The sequence below is a fragment of the Pseudochaenichthys georgianus genome, chromosome 16 (genome assembly GCF_902827115.2).
Source record: "Pseudochaenichthys georgianus chromosome 16, fPseGeo1.2, whole genome shotgun sequence".
Lineage (NCBI taxonomy): Eukaryota > Metazoa > Chordata > Actinopteri > Perciformes > Channichthyidae > Pseudochaenichthys > Pseudochaenichthys georgianus.
The window spans coordinates 12,136,669-12,153,050 of NC_047518.2; the positions used below are offsets into that span (position 1 = coordinate 12,136,669).

General features: G+C 41.9%; 1 pseudogene; it reads left to right on the forward strand.

Moving 5' to 3' along the window:
• Nucleotides 1-391: 391 nt before the first annotated feature.
• Nucleotides 392-15,142, forward strand: LOC117460938 (zinc fingers and homeoboxes protein 1-like; annotated as a pseudogene).
• The last annotated feature ends 1,240 nt before the right edge of the window (nt 15,143-16,382 follow it).

Here is a 16,382-nt window from a genome sequence, read left to right on the forward strand (position 1 = left end):
TTTTTACAAGAACATTTTAAATGTTTGGTAAATAATGTTTTTGCCGAGGCATTAATATATAATAAGTCTTTGGGTTGTTTTGAGAGGCTTGGCAATGTCAGTGTCCTCAAGTAGCTTGTCGTGCTGCCCTGACGGGTCATGTGAGGACAGCCGGGTCGGGAAACCAATTAGTTAACCGTCCTGCTTTAAATTGCGTATTATAATTTTTTATGGAAAGCGCAAAGCTACATTCACCTCATAAATAGTATATACTAGGCGTACAATTGTACAATTTTGCCCTGTTTCCGAAATTGTAAACTGCGAGAGTCGCCGAGGAATGACGTCAGGACGTATCACATTGAATGATGACGCCGTTTGATCATTAAAAAAAATCTGCCGTTAAAATATCTGAGAATTAGGTCACCAAACTAACACAGTACCAACGGCCAAGCTCAGAGTGTGTCCCCGCCGTGTTTATGATGATATAACTTTCACCGAGGCGCAACCCGGGCACAAGATAGACAGCCGAGGAGAGAGATGTCCGGTGTTTCCAGCATCTGCAGCCGTTAGACCGGTCCGCCTGTCTGCCTCCCACCGCTGGGGTTCGGAGACCCGCAAGCCCAACAACGTTAACGCTAGCTCCTGTAGTCCCAGCCAGGCTGGGGCTGAATGGTTAGCCGGGGGAAGGAGACACACCACCGGACAGAAGGTACCCGTGGAGACCCAGGAAATCACTCCTCGCCTCGGCAGACTGGTATCAACACAGCGCACATTTCAGTAGTTGCAGTAAGTTTACCGCGAGACGTGATCAATAATAATGACTGCCCGAGCTAACACCGGCTAGTTGGCCCACCTCGTATGGACGGTAGATGATGTAGAGCTAAATTACATGTCCTTTTATGTTAATGTCTAACAATACTTTAATAATTACGCATTAGCAAGCTCACACCTCCAAAGTGTTATTACTGTGCTAACTGTTAATGCAAATGATGGCAGTGCAGCGTGGCGCATTGTATTAGCGTTATTGTTAACACTGCATTCTATCCAGCAGACCACCAGAAATAAATCATCTCCCAGGCATTTTGCTGCTGTGGGGTCTTAAAAGTTGACATTGCAATTACACCTTTGCAACACCTTTATCACATCGCCAAGACAAAAGAAAACCGAAATCAATTATTTACAGTTACTTGGCAATGTTTGGCAAATGTGTCGTTAAGAAAATGTAAATCACATCCTTGTATTGCTTATTTTTTTCTGGTGATATAATTCGGGCCCTGGTACTGTTGCATGACCAACAAGCTGACTTGATGTGGGTTCACCCTGTGATACACTACAACACAGTTTATAATTATATTGTATTAGTGTATAATATCATTTGGTGGAAAAAGGCATGAATGAATGAAGGTTTTGGTGACAATCCACTACTGTCTTGGAATGTGGAAGCATTTTGTATTGGGATATTACAAACTGACTAGTTCAAAACTAGCCAATCATGAAAGAGTTGCAAATGAATGCCTTCCTGAAGATGAAGTCTTAATATATCAGGGTTGTAACTAACTCCTGATATATCTAATGGTTATTTTGTGAACAAATTGTTTGAAAAAAAGAATGGCCATTATATTGACATCATGAATGAGAGCTTCAAATTGCTTAATTTGCACAAAATCCTTAAGGTATACAGTTTATATTGATAGGAAACAGAAAAACGACTTCCTCCTCACAGTTTTGAATCTGCTTTGCTTTAAATAACTTACGATTTGAAGGAGACCAACAGGCAAAAGTCAAGTCAAATTCAACTTTTTTGTCAATCTTTCAGTTTGTATGTAGCTACAGACAAAGAGAACGAAATACCGTTTCCCACAATCGCGAGAAAAAAATAATTATATAATATATATATAAAAATCTGTATAAAATAAATACAGAATATGTATTTGAAATTTTAAATGTATTTTTTATAACATTTACTCTTTTTGTGAGAAATCTCTCGATGACATTTGCTATTTCTTATGTTTGTTCCTCCAGAAATACATAATTGAAACACTCTAGCATGTGAAACAAGCCCCCCAAGACATGTAAGCCTCAACCCTTCTGTCTAAGATCTTGGTGACCCTGAGTAGAAGTTAACAGAGTTTGGTCTGACGATGTCGAGCCGCCGGAAATCGTCCACACCTTGCATGGTGCTGCCCTCTGATGTAGTGGAGGAGATAACCGAAAGGGCAACGGAGGAAGAGACAGAGGAGGAAGAGACAGAGGAGGAGAAGGAAGAGGAGAAAGAGGGAGCAGAGAAGGGTCCGACTGCAGAAGAGCTGAGTCAGGCAGTAGTGGTTGTTCCCACTCCTCCCACTACAGGTAAGAATCCCATTTCCCACGTGTAGAAAACAGTATTCCTCATTCACCAATATCTTTCAACATTTTTCTTAAATCATAAAGAAACCTCCAGCAGATTCATGATGTGGATTTTTTTTTAAATACAAATAATATCAAAATGAATATAATTTAATATCATCATGTGATCTAAAACCTCTATTATTCATCTGAAAAAAACAAACAATAACCAATATTTTGGGCAAACATGTCAGCACTTAAATGTGCATTAATTTAGTTAAAAAACAAATACATGTACAATTAATAATAATGGGTAACTGCTTATGTGGGTTTTAATAATACACATCTTCTTTGAGGTCTCCTATCATGCAAAATGCACTTTTTGATGTCTTTTATACATAAATATGTGTCCCAGGTGTGTCAGTAGACTCACAAAGTGTTCGAAAAACGGAGCTGATCCAGATTTGCTGCCAATATGACGTAATATCGGAAATGTGGGCTGGCTTTACGCCCACGGCCCTATCAGAAATGTTCCTATACATTAGCAAGCATCGCTAACACTCAGTCAGAGCTAACCTGTACTGGAGAGAGTGTGCAAAGAAGCAGGATATAAAAAGGTACTCACCTTGTGGTAAACCTGTGAGAGAAGAAGCATTTGAGCTCCATACTGTTTCAGAAATAATCCTTGATGTGGTTTGGAAAATCATATGGCGTTTAATCACGGCAGCTTTTAGCTATCTGGGTAAAATTCTCCTGAATGACCTCTCGTCTCAGCTTTCGTTTATTTACATTTTTTATAGAAGCTAAAGACCCAGAATCAGCACTTCTCTAACAGGGCTGAAATAGAGGGGTATGGTGCATGGCTAGAATGGATGATCTGTTTGGTATTTTGAGCAAAACACTTAACAAAACATAAGCCGCTTTCACACCAAGTACTTTGCCGTACTTAGTTCCCATTACTTTGTTCCCCAATGGAACTAAAGAGCAGATCGCGTTCACACCGGAATAAATTCCCTGAGGGAAGATTACGCAAATGAAGCCGCTGACGTCACTTCTTCTTCTTCTGCTTTGGGTTTACTGGCAGGCCGCAAACAACTTCACGACATATACTGCCACCCGAAGTCCCCGGAGTTGGGGACTGGCTTCAGTAGAAGCTGCTGGGAGTCCCAGCAGCTTCTACTGAAGCCATCTCCACCGCTCCCATGTTTTCTTTTGTGTTGCCGTAAGTTAGTCTCTCTCCGTTGGTGCGCTGGGCTAATGCTAATGCTAATTCCAGCAAATACAATGGCGGCTTCACAAAACCTTTCCGAGTTTTAAGGTTTCTGGTTTGCAATTCGCCCAGCCAATCAGAAATTGGAACTTTTTTCTCCCCAGGAAAGTACCTGCTCTCTAGCAGGGACTGAAAAGGGGGGAAAAGTTCACATGAACTAAGTTCTCTTTTTGGTGTGAACGCAAAATCCCAGGAACTATCGAAACTAAAAGGGAAAAGTACTCCGGTGTGAAAGCGCCTATTGACATGTTTTTTACCTATAATATATGCCTAAAAATAGTATAATAGGTGACCTTTAAACAAGGCCTAATGACACTCTTGGCCTGAAATATACACAAACTTCGTCCATAAATGTGGTATTAATATTATTATTATTATAGAGGAGCCCAGTGTCTCTACTGTAGAAGACAGTGAAGCCCTCGCTCCCTCACTGAAGCGCAGTGCTACAGACCCTCCTGAGGATCCCAGCAGCGAGCAGCAGGCACAGGAACAACAGTGCGAGATACCCGAGGAGGGAGGGGCAGACCCCGCTACGGTCGCCGCCATTTCCCTCAGCAAGACCCCCATCATGAGGATGAAAAGCAAATCTGAACCCAAGAGGATCTCTGTGTCCCTGAAATGTACAGAGGAGGCGTTGGAGGGTTTCGGGGGGGGCGAGGGGGATGTGAGGGCAGGAGACCAGGAGCCCATCGAAGCCCCCCTGGGCCCGATGACGCCTGTGGAGATGCTGCTGCACGACTCCATGAAGCTCGGGGGGGGCGGCTTGCTGGTCAGCCCGTACTCTGAGCAGCAGAGGAAATCAGCGGCTTTCAACCCTGCAGTCCTGCCTGCAGGCCTGGCACAGGTGATTCATGATTGTACAATGGTATACAAATTCATAGCAGCAGCATGGATGTAAGATGTACCCCTTAGTGTGTAAGCTTGCACACCGTACAACTTTAGCTAGACTTTGGATAATCGGTGTCTGTATTAGGACAGCACCATTTTTAAGAAAAATCTAGTTGCGCTTATATTGACTGATATTGTAATTGTGGTAGGTCTGCAATATAAGAGAGAGTGATCATTTAAAAACATTATTCACATGACATCATTATAATGTAAGAGTGAAGCCCTGCTCTGTAATGGTAAATACCCTCAACAGAGAGGTTCTACTCAAGCCACAGAGCAGCAGCCCTGCATCTGATATATTTACATTATCTTGTTCAGAGACACTATGGAAAGACAGCATCTTTACCAAACAGAGCTGGAGCGGTGTATCATTGCAGACCTTTCTTATACCCCGTCCCTCTCTTTCCCTTTATTGCAGGTGCTTTCTGCCTTCCAGGCCCAGCAGAGTGCAGCAGCAGCAGCTCAGCCTCAGCTGCTCATCCCCCTCAGCAGCATCCCCTCCTACAGTGCAGCTATGGACACCAACCCCCTGCTGGGCAGCACGTACAAGAGGTTTCCGTACCCCTCCATGGCCGAGATCAGCCGCCTGGCAGCGCAGACACAGTTCACTGAGGAGCAGATCAAGGTAGGTGAAAGTTAGCTATTGTTTTGGTGTTGTTTTTACCTGCTTTTCCTGTTATTATTTGGTATTGCAAGTCTGTTAAAAGTCTTATATTCAATTGACTAAAAGTGTTAAGCATAACAAGGTCTTAAATACAATTTTGAATGTCTTTAAAATGTTCTACTGTAGTGTTAACTGCAAATAATCAGCTATTAGAGTTATAATTACATACAAAATGTGAAAACTAGCTCCTTGATTTTAATTAATAGTCTGATGGAATGTTAAGTTAAAAGTATACTAAATATAGCCTTTGCTTGTTTTGTATATGGTGGAGTTAATAAATATTCTTTTATATCACCCAGGTTTGGTTCTCAGCCCAGCGGCTGAAGCATGGTGTGAGCTGGACCCCAGAGGAAGTGGAGGAGGCCAGGAGGAAGCAGTTTAACGGCACGGTGCACACGGTGCCGCAGACCATCACTGTGATACCGGCTCACCAGCTCTCAGTAGCTGCCAACGGCCTGCAGTCCATCTTACAGACCTGCCAGATAGTGGGCCAGCATGGCCTGGTGTTCACACAGGTAGGTAAGGAAAGAAAAGACGCCATATCTAACAGGACACGGCTAGAGATTTCATTTCCATTAAATGAATGTATTATTTAAATGGGAGAATTATGTGGGCTTGAGTTTAATAGACATTCACAGATCAGTAACTCCTATTGTTGTGTTTAGCTGACTATTTAACGAAGTAAAAAAATAGTTTTCCTCGCCCCGGATATGATTTTCGGTGGCAGCAATGCATTGTGGGACAATGTGTAGCAACCCTAATATAACCACAATAGCTAACTGTCGACATTTTAGTTAAAAAATATTTTAACACTATTTCTCAGACCCAACCAAGTGACCGATGCCGGGTTAAGAAGCAACTTTGATTTGACTCAATTCACTATTATGTGCATCATAAAACGGTTAAAAAGTAAATGAAAACTTTTTGATACCAGGTCATAAAATATTTTAGATTCACTGGTAAGAAATAGCTCCTGCTTTTTGACAAGTCTCTCTAATTTACAATCAATGATATTGCAGTAGCTAATCGAAACAATACTCTGTATATACTTAGCTCTGACTGATATCTTAAAAAGGATACTTGAGAAGAGAGGGCATGTTTTTGCAGTGACACAAGATAATTTCAGGGCTTTTATTTAAGTGTTGGTGTCATTATCATGTGACTCTGTGTAGGTGGGCACAGGGGGGCACCTTCCAGTGACCAGTCCCATAACTCTGACGGTGGCAGGGCTGCCCAGCCAGTCCCAGAGCTCCAGCAGGGTTTCCTGCCAGCCCACCCTGACAAACAGTGAGCTGAAACGGGCTACCACTGTCCAGCCTCCCTCTCTCTCTCCGCAGGTGGGGACAGCTGTTGTCTTGTTTGCGAAGTTTATATTTTATGACCTGAGTTAATGGAAGATATGTACAACAAGGGGTCTTAATCAGTTGTATGTAATGATTGTCTGAACTTTAAAAAAGGTGCACAGAGCAATAGCAGTCTACTAGGTATTTGCTACCTCTGTGTGGCACTGTAGCAACCCTTGTCTAAAAGTATAAATCTCCCCTTCCCTTTCTAAGGAGAACTCGGCCCTCAGTGCAGACACATTCAATTTGCGTCCCAAGAAGTCCAAAGAGCAGCTGGCCGAGCTGAAAGCCAGCTACCTGAAGAACCACTTTGTCACAGATACGGAAATTTCCCGACTGATGAAGCTTACCAATCTCACAAAGGGAGAGATCAAGAAGTGGTTCAGCGACACCAGGTACAACCAGCGCAACTCCAAGAACAGCAATGTCATTGTTTTCCATGATGGAGGCAGAGGGAGTGGCAGCTGTAGCAGTGCCAGCACCACCATCGTTATCGACTCAAGCGACGAGACCACCCCCACACCCCCCCCCCCCTCCGAGAACTCCGCCTGTGAAGGAGAAGGAGACACGGCCAAAAACTTGGAACCCATTCCCGGATTTTACCCTACAGAAATTTAAGGAGAAAACTCCTGAGCAGCTGGTGGTGCTGGAGGAAAGTTTTGAGAAAAGCAGCACCCCATCAGATGATGAACAGAGCCGCCTGAGGACAGAGACTAAACTGACCCGGAGGGAGATTGACGCCTGGTTCACAGAGAGAAGAAAAATACCATCTGTTAGCACTTCCTCCCCGTCTTCTTCAGAGGGAGGAAAGATGGAGGCTGGAGGAGCAGGAGCCAGTTCTTCTTCTCCTTCTGCCTGCTCGTCCCGTAGAGGTAGTCAAACTCCTCCCGGCGGCCGCAGTAAGCAGCTGCCCACCAGCAGCAACAGAGACATGAAAGATAAGAATAAAAAGACTCCAGAGCAGCTCCACATTCTGAAAAGTGCCTTTGTGCGGACCCAGTGGCCCAGCCCAGAGGAGTACGAGCAGCTGGCAGAGGAGAGCGGCCTCCCTCGCTCCTACATCGTCAGCTGGTTCGGAGACTCTCGATACTCGTGGAAGAACAGCAACCTGAAATGGTTCTTCCAGTACCAAAGTGGAAACGCTGAAGGGCCGAACGGTGGAGGAAGCAATAAAATGGGAGGCGGCACCGGTCGGAAGAGACGCGGCAGAAACCGTGGTTGGGGGCGGTCCAGAACCAGGAAGCAGCCGAGAAGGTCCGCCTCCTCCAGTACAGATGTCGACAGATGTCTCCCCACCAAGAAAGTCAAGAGTGGGCGGGAGATTCTGAAGGAGTACTACATGAGGCACCGCTTCCTCAATGAGCAAGATCTGGATGAGCTCGTCGGCAAAACCAACATGAGCTACGAACAGGTGTGTGTGTCTCAGTGTCCGTGTGTTTTTCCTGATGGGAGATTTAAATATATTTAATTAACCATTTAAATATATGTACTGTAACTGTTATTTGTGTGCATAAGCCGTCAAAAGGTAAGCCTAATGCTGCGTTCACACCGGACGCGATGCGAATATTCGCATTGCTCCAATCGCTCAAGTTTCACTGCGGCTTGCAGTTTGTTTTATCGCGTCATTCAAAACAGACATGCCGTTGGCGCGCTGTTGACGGACAGTTGAGGTTGTTTCCAGTTCCATGCAAGATCGTTTTGGTTATTTCTGTCCTTGACTATGGAGGATATAACAACTATTGCTGCTTTGTACCTTCTGTGGAAGTCCTACTGTACAAACGTAGCAACAAACGCCGTCATGTCTGGGTTCTTATACTCCTCCAAGCCAGCTCTTTTTTGTTGCGGTCCCGGTAAATATACGACATTGTATCGTAAATCTCCGGGAACCCATTCACAGCCACAACGATCATCTCTTCCATCTTTTGATTCGCGCTGCGTCCACCGCTTCATGCGCGCCGTCGGAGTGAATTCGTGTCTGTCCGCGTCTCTGCATTGACTTTACATGTAATCGTGCCGCCCCCAAAAAGCGCATCACGTCCGGTGTGAACGCAGCATAATCGGACGCGATGCGAATATTCGCTTCGCTCTTATCGCATCGCGCTAAACGCTCAACTTTCACCGCGGCTGTCAGCTGTGTTTACTCGCATCATTCAAACAAGACGCGCTGGCTTGGGAGCTACAACTACAACAAAATGAACATATTTTACTGTGATGTAATTGTAATACACGTATATATTCTAAATGATGCCGAAGTAACAACATACTGATACCGGCTAGTAGAAGCCATGAATTAATGCTTTGACAAGTCTGCAGACAGACGGCAGGCGAAAAACCTTTTAAAATGCTTGTTTTCTGAATGGAGATTGGGTCGACCAGGCTAAGCTAACGTTGTATATGCTCACTCCACACTCACAACAACGGCCTACAGACATAAATAAAGCAGCGACTGCATTCGCCATGACACAGACAGTCTGTGGTTTGTACTTGTTTAACCTTTGTACAGTTTCTGAACAGATATGAGGAGCTGTGAGCTCTGTGTGCTAACTGCTAACAGCTAATGGCTGATGTTTTCTGGTTGAACGTCAGTAACGGCAGGCTGAGATCCTCACCGCTGATTGGCTTCCGCGAGAACGCGTCACGTGAATTTGACGCCCGAGTTGAAAAAATTGAACTCTCGCGTTTGACGCGGCACAGTTCAATCGCGTGATTCGCGCCGCGTCCACCGCTTCATGCGCGCCGTCGGAGCGAATTCGCGTCTGATCGCGTCTCTGCATTGACTTTACATGTAATCGCACCGCCCCCAAACATCGCATCGCGTCTGTTGTGAACGGAGCATAAGTGTTGTCTTAAAGGTCACCTATTATGCAAAATCCACTTTTTCATGTATTGTTTACATGAATACGTGTCCCCTCTGCGTAAAGAGATTCTGAAAGTTTCAGGAAAAAAGATTCTCTCTTTTTGATGATCAGATTTTGGCCACTTTATGATGCCATAACGATTTGTTGGCTTGTGTAGCCATTAGCCAATCACCGACTAAGGTAACACTCACCCCCCTTATCACCTGAATCTCCTCCTAGAGCACCATTGTGTTCTTTTTAACCAAATGTCTCTCAGAGGGGCTCCTTATTTTCATCTAAAGTAACAGACAGAGAATCAGCACTTTTGAAACAGGGCTGAAACAGAGGGGATTATGGGATGCTGCAATAATCTGTTTGGTATTCGGAGCCAAACACTTCAGAGACATGTTTGTATATATCTGAGAACTATAATATATTGATAAAAAACAGTATAATAGGGGACCTTTAACTGCCAGACATGTTATTCTGGTGGAGAGTACTACATTTGTATACCATTGTTAATTCCTATGTTTTTTCTAGTATTAAAATACAAAATAATTGTTCAATCATTGGAACCCAGCAGTTAAAAGTCTCATTGACTATATTCTCTGAAAGATCCAGATTTAAATGAAAGAAATACCCTTAAAAATGTAGCTGATGATTTGCTTTTGTTTTATTAACATCATTTTAGTCTTCAGCTAAAGGACAAAGAAGACTTGATCTCTGTTTCCTTAAAGGTGGTAACAGCCTGCTGTCCTCACCCAGTTAATGCTTTTCTCTCCTTCAAAAGGTGAGGGAGTGGTTCGCCGAGGTTCAGCGGCGCTTGGAGACGGGGGAGGATCCCTTCCTGGAGGTGGCTGCAGGGAGCACCGGAGGAGACGCAGCCAGAGAGGAGGTGGGGGTGCAGGGGGAGGCGTCAACAGCCGGCGAGGAGCCAGCCGGCACAGGGGGGGGAGATGAGGATCAGGACGAAGGAGATGAGGAGGATGACGGGGACGATACGGACGACAGCGAGGTCTGGGAGCCGTCCCGCAGCGTCAGGAAGTCTTTGTCAGTCTCTGAAGACTGAAACGTCCCAGAATGTCCCGAGAGAAATAGCGGCTAATGCTGGAAGAACGCTCAAGTCTTTCTGCCACTGATTGGCATTTGTACTCATCTGCAGCATGAATTCACTGTATTCTCAAATGACTTCTGACATCATGTCTACGTCAGACTAACAGGTGGAATATTAGCTTTAGCTCTCCCCCTGAATCTTACCTATTGTAAGTGATGTGTAACATTTTAAGAATCTTGGTAAATAAGGAGTTTTAGCAAACCCTGGTGCACCAAACTCTGATGAAGCCTATAAAGCAATATGTTGTCAAAAGGAATACAATGAAGTGCAATCTTCAAGCTTAAAATGAAAAAAAGGATATCCAGACACATCTTTACATTGCAATCATGAATACTGTTGTAAATGAGGGATTTAAATGTTGCCCCTCGTTAAATGATTGACTGCTTAAATGGAGATAAATGTACTTTCTTCTAATTCTAACTTAAATCTACTGATATATGAATGTCCCAGAATCGTTTGTGTGTTTACAAAAGTGCTTTAAAGCGTATCACAGCTAGATGTCACTGCTAAGCAATGTCCCCAATGAAACTAGCATACGTCTATTTGTGGAACCGGATGATTTTACTTCTAACGGCACCTTTTTTCCTAGCACCTGTGTAGTCCAATGCAAGGGCCGGATATGATTCAGCAGGTTGTTAGAGCCGACATGGATTGATGATGACACTGAAAGTCAGAAACGATAAGACACAAAGTACCGTACTGCTGAATGAATGCCAATGCCACGGTGCTTTTAAACACAGGGTGTCTACCCAAGTCTTCCCTTTAAAGCAGCTTCTTTTTTCATTAGTGTTATAGATTTTGAACAGAACACATAGAAATCTGATGGACAAAATGTATGTGTTTAGTATGTACTGTTAATAATGCTTTAAAACAAATGTCACCTTTTTATAGAACACTTCCTGTGCTATTATGACCTTTTTAAAGGGGGATTCAGACAGTATGAGGCTGTGGTCTCAGCGTTGAATGTGTGTTCTTCTGAGCAGTGAGCTACAGTTTACAGTCTGAGGCACCATGTGTGAACTGAATGATCTGAGGCAGTCCACTGAAATGATAATTGAATTATTTCACCGCAGTGTTTTCCCTTGACTGTGGGTTTGGGATGGGTTGAATGGATGTACTACATGTTTAAGATGTGGGGGATGCATTGCAGAGTTTAACCCATGCAAATGTTAAACCACAAGTTGCCACCACACAATGTTTTTAGGTCTGGGCGTTTCTGCTCCTATAAAAAACAAGGCCAGTGAATCATTTTTGGGTCTTGAGAAAAACTGTTAAACAGTATTTCAAATATTGAATTGACCCTAGTCTGCATTCAAGAGACAAACGTGAAGCACCTAAACTAAACTTTCAAAGAAAAATGCACTTTGTCCACTTGTGTATATAGTGGACTGAATCCTTATTTGGCACCTTATCTCTTATTAAACCATACAATGGCTCTGAGAGACCAAATCTGTTTTGTATGACTAAAATCGAAACCAGTATTTTGCCTTCTTTTCTTAATCCTCGTGTGTTTTCAGTAGGGGTATTAATTTATCCACGTTTTTAATGATATGTGTTAAATGTTTGGATGTTTATATGGCTCAAAAACTAGTTGAGCAATCATCCATTGCTTTCTTTTGCTAAATTGCACAATTTGAGCCTGATTTACTTTTAGCCTTCTTCTGCAAATGCACACGTGTTATATGTGTCGTCATGTATGTATTGTTGCTTTAAAGCATGGGGATTCCCTGCCATCTCTCCCTCTGATTCTTAACCCCTCTCCTCTATTCCTCTTTTGTGAAATGAATGCCTATACTCCTGATGTGCACTTCCCAAGACATGCTTCTGTGAATTTGGTGTCCTGTTTACTCTCTCCGCATTAAATGTCTATAAGAAAGGCAGACAGAGCCTTAGGGACAACTCTTCAAAAGACTGAAACTGGTCAGAAAACAGACATTCTTGGAAAATTCACTTTTTTTTGTGGAAGGAATTGTTGTAACGCCTGAAGAAACAGCACAGCATTGCCTTTGCGGCGGGAAAGTCAACCAAATAATGCTCCTCTTTCAAACTCTTCTCACACGCTTAACCGTATGACATGACAGGACATTAACAGTCAACCTGAGTTCTTCACAAAAGAGGAGAGACTGATTCACCTTTGCAGATAAACCTATATGTGCCTACATGGCTCGTACGCTTGTTTGAACAGAACTTCCCCAACTTTCGACCGAAGATGAGGATTTGTGCTTTGGAAATCACATACTGTTGGGTGATTCCTAAAGAATGCTTGTTCAAACTAAGCCGTGATGCATGACCGAGCTCCGCTTTCTGCTAAAAGATGCCTAAAAAACTGAAGTTGAAATTTGAAACTTCTGTTGTAAGTACTTAAACGGATACCTTGGCAATTGAATTGTTTTTTCCCCACCAGGCACTATTACACTACAATTAAATGATTAACTTTTAAAGCAGTTTAGTCTGCTAGCCGCAAGCTACTTTTTTTTAATTTAATGGCGAGTGAAGGAGAGTTGAATCCTCAAAGCATTTTGTTGTAATGTGACAAGTGCCCTTGAACAAAAGGAAATTCAAAATATCAAGGTATAGCTTTTGTCTAATAATGCATGCAATAACCAAGACAACTGCTCATTTTGTACATACAGTGTTTTGGGTTGGTATACTTGGCACAGTACAAGCCTAATCTGGGATACTTTTTTGTTTACCTTCTAAAAATACCAGTCACTTTTCATTTATGGACCTGTTTCTTGTTTTTGTTTATTTCACAACTCATGGACCCATTTCAGTCCTTAGCTCGGAACTATGTTATCACCAAAATTGCAGTCATTGCACGGCAGCCATTTTGTGCCCTTTCTATAGAGTTCTGGTATTTCACATGCTAATTTGTACACGTTACAAACTGGCTGTCTTGTTAGGCTTAATCCTGCCCCGGTATCCAGCCCACAGTCTTTTACAGTGTGCTTTGTCTTTACTATAGTCGCTCTGTTTTAAATGGTTTTATATGTTTCTATCTATGAATACTGTGTCTTTACAACTCTTTCCAGACAGCAGTGGATAGACAATAGAGTAGTGTTTTTTAAATAGAGTCAGTTTTAGAGTTCAGCCAGTGTTTCCCCGAGTTGCTTTTTGAGGTTCTTATGTTGCTAATAATATAAAGTTAAAACTCAAGAGAAAAGACATGCAATTAGTTAAAGGAATAGTCTAAAAAATGTTTCTCCATGTTATATTATGTGTTACGTGAACTTGGAGCTGTTTTGGAAAGTTATCTTACAGATTCGCAGATAAAGATCAGTCCACACTATTACTGTTAGCATGAAACTATTGGTTGCAAAGGAATGTTTCCAACTCATGTGATCGAAACATTTTTAAGACAGTTGAATCATTTTTTTGGGGGGGGAAGATATAAATGTAATAGTTTTCTAAATTCACCACAGATGTTTATTTGTAAAATAATTATGTCAATACATATTTGTTGGCGTTTAACCTTTTAAAAATGTTTCCCTGCCATTAAAACACTCCTGCCACACACAAACGAGGCAATAACGTCATAGAGAATGATGACAGACATTAAAAGCTTTACTAACAAATCGCAACAGAAGTTTGTTAAATAAGAAAAATAATTTGGTATTATGGTCTTTGGTGAAAAAACTCATGTCACAGTGATGTCTTTAGGGGGATTCAGATTTTCCAATGGTATAGCAGTGAACTCGCACTTGAAATTGTAGGTTTGAAAAAGTTGATATATAGAGGGTCATAAAAATACACCAATGCTTTCAGCTTGATTTTTGTCTAGTGTTTTTGGTATTTAAAAAAAAACATTCCCATGAGTCCCCCAACTTTCTGTATTCGAGGTACTAAATCGTGGAGTGCCCCTTTAATGGTTTCCTGGCCGGCTTTTAGACAGAAGGTCGTCACACAACCAGCCTGTCTGATAAATCTGTTTTCAATATTAATCATGTTCTCAAATAGTTGTTCCTGGATGATGAGGTGCCAAGTCTGCTCCCTGAGTTTTGATTTTATTTCTAACATGTATTGCAGTTAACTTTGTGCAGTAGAGCTAACATTGTGATCTGAGTAGTTTACCTGATGTCCTGTTGTGCATATGTCATATCTGTGTCCTTTACTCCTGCTATACTCCTCACTCGTTGTCTGTATTTAGACAGGTAGTCGCTTGAATGTTTCTTACAGCAATCAGAGATTCAAATGTTTTGACAGCATTGACATTTACAGTGGAACTTTGGCCTTCTGGTTTTTCAGATCTGATTATCTGTTGATAGTTTTTACCCAAAAAGTATTGCTTCAATTGCTTTTTATTTTTGTCTCAATACAACTTGTTTACTTCTGGACCCGTTTTACCGAATCATGACAGAGATCTCTCAGCTTCTGTATTAGGTTACAGTCCGTAGACACAGATATAATACAATGATCAAACTGTATACTCCAAATAAATGTGTTAATGTTCATTTAATCATCCCTTATTTAAAGATGTCACTCCTTTAACAAACATGTGGTCCCCTAGAGAGGTAGGTTATGAGCTATGATCATAGTTTTCAACTTAAAAAACCTATGCCATGAATGCAGAAATGTCGCTGTTGCTGACCTAAAATAACTACAGTTTAAATGTGTGTTATCCTGTGTCTATGGTACTGATATTTCCATCTACATTAAGTTATTCCTACTCTGCCTGAACTGCATTTCAACACGGTGTTAAACCCTGAGAGTATCCGTCATAAACTTTGATTAAAAACTGTATCTTTGGGTGTCACCTCTGCTTTAGAAAGACAACCATTCCTTTCTGTGAACCCTGCGACCATCAGCTCGTAGCGACCAGATGTAAAGGCAGCAGTTTGTGCTATGTTAAGTCCCTGCTTTAATTGAGGCTTTGTCCGGATTTCCAGTTAAATGAAACTTCTTTAAAGACAAACCCCAATGCATTTAGATTTTAATATGTGAGCTTTGTGAGCAACATTATTTTGCTTTGAGTAAATGTGAAATAAGAACTAAATGCAGAACCAGATCAGCAAGTATTGAGAATGTCCCAATAAAACTATGTCAGTCACTATTTATAACTTTTTAGGTTGAGAATCGTCTCAGTAATTAACCGTCACTGCTGTTATTTGTAACAGTGTTTAAAATGTTGTCAGTAGTTTGAAATACAGTATTTTGTAATATTATTAGTTTTCTCCATCAAACAAAAGCCTTTTTTAATGTAACAGATGATTAAATGTATTCAGTAGGATACCTAAACAAACGTACGCAGGCCCAAACAGCTAAAGAACATCCTGTTAGCTCATATGAAGGAGATGCAGGGATATTTGCATGTTGTAACACTCTTCCGTTGTTGGTAGTGCAGAGAGAACACAGCAGTCATGTTCACAGATATTAAAATAAGTCTGTAGGTGATTTGACTATGGAAATAACAGCTGAGCAATGTTGCTTTTGTTCAGTATATTTTCAGTAGGAAGGAGATTAGTACAGCTGTAACGTGGAGAGAGGAAAAGCCCAACAAGGTAAGAAAGGTTGGTCCAACTTACATTTGATCCTATATTTTTGCAATTTGAGTCATTACAAAATGTCTCCCTCTAGATATAGCTTGTGCAATTTAAAGGAAATGTAAGCTTTATTTCTGAATTTATATATCTGTGGTCACTGTATAGACGATAAACTGAAGTGGCTATACTTTCTCTCTGATTGGTAAGTAGCTCACTTAATGCACATTAAGTTACAACTTTTCTATATGCCGCCATCAGTATTATTTCCTCTAAATGCATAGTGTGAAAGTAAGCTACTGCCTATACTTGGTGGGTTCATTTTTTTGGCTGGGCATTATGACGACACACTTGCCTTCAACAATAATTGTTTTTGGCATTTAAGTTTCAGTTTAATCAATCGTGTGTTCATGTTTGCTGCGTGTAACCATAGACTGTGTAACCCATTTCCTTCGTCGCTCGGAACCTTTCTGCCCGGAACTATT